This window comes from Diachasma alloeum, unplaced genomic scaffold (assembly GCF_001412515.2).
Source record: "Diachasma alloeum isolate Michigan unplaced genomic scaffold, Dall2.0 Dall_scaffold_00359, whole genome shotgun sequence".
NCBI lineage: Eukaryota > Metazoa > Arthropoda > Insecta > Hymenoptera > Braconidae > Diachasma > Diachasma alloeum.
In genome coordinates this window covers 555,565-561,738 of record NW_021680498.1, presented here as the reverse complement: position 1 = coordinate 561,738, position 6,174 = coordinate 555,565, and positions in this window count along the sequence as shown.

The following is a 6,174-nucleotide window of genomic DNA, read 5'->3' as shown; positions in this document are numbered from 1 at the left end:
AATGTTTTCTATATCAGTACATGTATACAAAAGGGTATATCTGTCTTTCCCGCCGAATCGTATTCTGCGGGTTTTCGCGCTTCGTTTACTGTGTCTACAAGACTCGGCACTATTAACCGAGAGCGGTTGTACTCCTCCTTCGGGCGCAGGATGGTGTTGGGAAGATAGTCATTGTTGGATTTTTTTCTTTTTTTATACGATCCGTTACCGCAGTTCGAGGTGTGCGAGCACGGGTTAACGGACTTATTCGAATCCACTTTCTAGCTTGGAGAGTCATCGATACGTTTTGCACAGCATTTTATTCAGTCGGCAGCGCAGTGTTCACTCCGCGGGGAGTACAATTGCCCACTTCGTTTCAATGGACAGGTGTTCCCGCATTCGTGTTATCAGCCGGCTCCTGCATTTTTGCAAATGCAGTCATGAAATTTTATCGAGTAGTTTATAGGGTCAGGGGGATATCTGTAGTACTATATAGTGGATTGGGACGAGTTTACTCCCGTGATGGTAATGGAGTTTACGCATTATGAACGGATGTTCCCCGAAAATAAATTTGTTTCGAATGACGGAATTATTTATTTCCAGTGATTGGCATATTCATCAATCATAATTACCGTTAAAATGTGAAGTTGTCAATTTTTAACATTAATCATAACATTTTGACGTGGATACAATGTGGATACATTGTTTTTTCTAATAATGTAACTATCATAAGAATTATCTCCAGAACAATTCCACGCAGTTTCATTTAAGAGGAGACTACTATGAGTTTTAAAACTCATGGGTTATTGGAGTGAGATTTTTCATACGTTGAAGATCGATTATATAGGTCTGAAAATGACTAATTAGTGTAAAACAAAATTTTTTTATTGTTTGTTTGTCCGAAAACGCTTAAAATCCTAAAAACAGTCCAGGGCCTCCAATTTTTGAGCTACAAAAAAATTTTTTTTTCAAAATTTTTGAAAAAATGCGTGGAACAATTACGAGCCAGTTTTTTGGAATTCGACTCCTGCACAGCTGATTTCTTTTTTTTTCATAGGGGAGGGTGGGGCAAAACGGCCCCCTTCAATTGTCAATAACTTGTGAATGACATTGTGAAAATTCCCAGTTTCAACTTCATTTTGAAGATAATTTTTCATTCTTCAAAACGAGCTCTAACTCATCCCAATCGGATTATTGAATCGGAAAATATTGACGATTGAAGGGGGACCGTTTTGCCCCATCCTCCCCTATAAAAAAATTCACTATTTATGTAAAAATTAAAAAATTAAAAAATTAAAAAAGCAAATTTAGCCATGTAAAAGGCGAATTAAAAAAAATAGCTCGTAATTGTTATTCCACATATTTTTCCGGAAATTAAAAAAAAAAATCTTTCGTAGCTCAAAAATTGGAGGCCCTGGACTATTTTGGGCATTTTGAGCGTTTTCGGGCAAACGAACAATAAAAAAATTTTTTTTTGACCAATTATTCGTTTTCAGATTTATATAATCGATCTTCAACGTATGAAAAGTCTCACTCCAATAACCCACGACGTTTAAAACGCATAGTAGTCTCCCCTTAATCAAACAATTCTCATTGAGCACCAGTGGAGATCGTAGATGTTTAGTAAACACCCGGCTACTCTCAACCGAACAGAGTATTTGAATCGCTTACTTGGCCGATACGCTACCGCGTATCTGGATGTAAGTCAAACCGGTTTGTCAGCGGTCGAGGTCGGAGCGCGCAGGGCTCGGAACGCGAGAGTGAGAAGAATACTGACACTCGTTTGCCGTGTATACCAACTGTATGACGCCCAGGCAGAGTCATCAGGAGATATTAACCGTTATTCTACATAGCCAATTATATCTTAGTGAATGTCCGTGGAGGTTGATCCGTATCCTACGTACGTGATCATCATCAGTTTTCTTCTGGAAAATGCGTCATTTTTATTTACGACAAAAATTCTTGTATTTTAATAAGAATTGTAATTTTCGAAGTGTCTTGCATATGAGTAACAGAAAAGTCAATCATCGAGAGATTTTTTTTTGTGGGAATCTGTCGCATTAACGAGAAAATTTTTTCAACTTTTTTTTAATGAATAGGAAAAAAAATTTTTGTTAGAAAGTTTTTAATTCGCAAAATATTTCCAACATTTGGAGATGAATTCACTCTTTTCCAGAATTAATGTTGAAATTTCTTAACGAAATTTTTTTTTTCTGAGGAAATTAATGTCATTAATTTCTAAATATAGAATTTTGTTGAGTTGAGATTATTATTGTAGCGTTAAAAATAAGTCACGAATCATCTCTATTTTTCTATTCACTAGTTCATTAGGTCTTCCAAGCCTCTAATTGCAGCTCTCACGCAATTCGTTCCAGTTATATTCACCTGCAATATTTGCCTCTAAAATATATATCTGGGTGGCAAAATAAGAGAAAATGGAAGCAAACAATACGAGGAGATTGCGAAAACAGGTGTAATTTCAGATTCTGAGCGACAGAGTAATCGCCGCGGATGGGCAACTTTCGCGATCGACGACAATTCACATGGTAGCTGAGGCTTCCCACGGGAATTTAGTGCGATGGGTATGCACAACAACAAAACATTAAACTCAATGACTGTACACACTTGCGCCACTATTGTTGCGTACTGTTTAGTTACCGCATATGGAGTTTTATAAAGTAACGCCCATACGTCTTGGATTTATTTTTTATACTTTTTTTCGTCATTCGTAAGTGGTCATTCCTACACGTCGTTTCGAATATTACACATCGACGTGGGAGAGTAATTTATTAATTCTAATGTAACCGTTCACCTTTGGGTGGAAAACAGAAATTCATTTGAACTTATTTGGGAATATTGACTAGAATATGTTCACATTCTTGAATATAATACTGATTTCGATTAATTCTTATCGAGTAATTGAACTGCAACTTCTAGCTTTCATTGATTTTTTAATCAAATTTAATTTTTGATTTTTTATTTAATTTTTAAGTTTTTTTGTGAATTTTTAGTGCCGGAATTCCTTCAAATTTCAGTAGAATTGTCAGTTGGATTACCAAAGTCATTCAAAGTTGAGTAGTAATTGTTGGGCAACCTAAAATTTCACTTAGGGAGAGAAAATTATGAAATTTCGAATTTCACTCAAAAGTCAATGGAATTCTAAATTTTTGAGCTGCAAGAAGAAGAGAATTCGTCCGATTTATTTGAATTTTCAAACAAAACATGAACATTTACGCCAAATTCCGCCGAAATTCAGTTTTCATTAATTCATTCATGAAATTGTGAATTTTCAATTATGAAATTCTTTCAAATTGCAATTGAATTGTCATTTGAATTCCCAAAGTCATTCAAAGTTTAGTAGTAATTGTTGGGTGTGCAGCATTAAATTTCATTTAGGGGAAATAATTATAGAATTTCAAATTTCCCTGAAAATTCAATGGAATTCTAAATTTTCGAGCTGCAGGAAGACGAGAATTCCTCCAACTTACTAGAATTTTCAATGAAAACATGAATGTTTAAGTCAAGTTTTCTGGAATAATTGAAGTAAAATTCACAGTTTTCATTAATTCATTCATGAAATCGTGAATTTTCAGTTATGAAATTCCTCAAATTGCAATTGAACTGTCACGTGAAGTCCCAAAGTCATTCAAAGTTTAGTAATAATTGTTGGGTGTGTAGCATTAAATTTCATTTAGGGGAAATAATTATAGAATTTTAAATTTCCCTGAAAAGTCAATGGAATTCTAAATTTTCGAGCTGCAGGAAGACGAGAATTCCTCCAACTTACTAGAATTTTCAATGGAAACATGAATGTTTAAGTCAAGTTTTCTGGAATAATTGAAGTAAAATTTACAGTTTTCATTAATTCATTCATGAAATCGTGAATTTTCAGTTATGAAATTCTTTCAAATTGCAATTGAACTGTCATTTGAATTCCCAAAGTCATTCAAAGTTTAGTAGTAATTGTTGGGTGTGCAGCATTAAATTTCATTTAGGGGAAATAATTATAGAATTTCAAATTTCCCTGAAAATTCAATGGAATTCCTACTTTTGAAGCAGCAAGAAGACGAGAATTCCCTAATTCTCGTCTCGCATTTTAAATCCAAATTTTTAAAATTAATTTACTGAATTTCTTCAGGTTCATGAATTTCCACGCAATAATTAAATCAAAATTTCCGAATTGTCAATTTTCAGTGACAAAATTTCTTGAAATTTCATTGAAAATATCACCCCAAAGGACTAAAAATTTCCAACAGTAAATCTATGAACTTGATTGAAACTCATTTAAAAAAAATTCCACTGGGCGTAACCCGAGTTAAATACAATGTTGATGATGTTTAATCGTTCAAAAATCGATTCCTTCATCTGTCAGTAGTGAGATAAACCGTTAGGAATTTATGCTAACCGGATTATAAATTGCTAATCGAGTGACAGGCTTTCATAAATAAAACCGCGCGAAGGACACGGCACTTTTTATTTCCTCCTTCTCATGATTGACTTTTACGCTATTTTTTCTGTCCATGAAATTTTCCCTTGGATGCTGTCTATCAAACAATAAAAAAAAGAGACAAGTCTCCACGGTTGAGTCACGTCGAGGCTCATATTCCTCGGACAATAATACCCCGAGGATGGAGTAGGGGGCGAAGAGGCACGTCCTCTACGAATTATCCGAAGAGCGAGGAGGGACACAAAAGAACCCACGGATCGAAAAAGACCGGTTATTATACGAGAGGGATGACTGGATAGCGGTGAGACCGACCCTGCAAACCAACCTCCTACGTGTTATGACCGGAATAGAACCATGCGGCCGCTCAAGAATTTCGATCGGAGTATTGTTTTATTTTTTCGAAGCAATCCGCTCAGACCAAATCGCCCCTGAACTGGATATTTTTATCTGCACCGAGAGAAAAATACATGACAATCCCGTGCGAGTCCCTTCGAAATTAATGCGGTCCACCCAAAAACGTAAAATGTGGCCCTCTAATTTTTTCAAGAACAAGGCGCCAAAATATACATTATTAACTTATGACTATTTTAATTTCGGACTCAGTGACATAAAATATTTTGTGTCAGACGGTGATAAAAATATTATTTGATGGTGTATCACGTCAGATACAGAAAATTTAGATTTATCATATAAAAAAATCGAAAACTATTGACTTTTTTCTACTAAATATCAAATTATTTTTCGTTTTATGAACTGAAAAATCTATTATTTAAAATAATAATAATTCTTTTCAGTAAAATATAATGATAATTTTTTTTTCATAGAATCAATGCAAAAAACAAATATCTTTAACGAGAATTCCCTAGAATTTTAATAAAATCCCACTACAATTTCTAGAGAATTCCAATAGAATTTTTTTAGAAAGTTTCTATTGAATTTTTTCACACGTGATTTTTAATTGAATTCGCCAACACTGCCCCAACATTAAAATTGTTTACTTTGCCCTGAAAATTGGTTTCAAATGAAAATTTTTCAGCAATAGATGATTCAATCAACCTCACGATCGATCTCAAGATGGCTTTTTCGAAACAGATTTTAAATTATAATTGGATTCATTTAAAATATTATTTTTATTCATTTCCATAAAAAATTATTTAAATCATTTTACTTAGTGTTAAAAAACAATCGGTCAGAAAAAATGGTAATTTCGGGTCTGACGAATACAACACTTCCATTCGAAAGCAAAAAAATAAAAGTGAAAAATAAAGGGCGATGAAAAAAACTATACTAAATCCAATGGTCATGACAAAAACCTTAGGCACCCGAGGATAATTATGTTCAAATTGATTACCTTTCCGAATTTTTTCGGATAACAATAAAAAATAGAACAAGAATGAAATATAGAACAGGTTCCATATATCATCCGCCCGAAACCACCGTCGTTTTGTGGGTGATTGGTTTTGATTCATCCCACCGAACAGAAATGTAATTTAGTATTTGTTTTCTCATCAATTGGGATGAGTCGTCAAATTGTTATTGCCGAGATCAATTCGTTCGAGGCAATTCCGGTGTCATGTCACGGGAAATTATCGGGAAATTCTTCTCAACCTCCCGTGATTCAGTTCTGATAAGAGTGATCCTGGGGAAAATAATCCTACATCAATCAATCCAGGCACAACAACCCGCACTACACGAAACGAATTTATAGAAAAGTCTAGCGAACTCACCAGAAAATTTTGTTGGGCTTC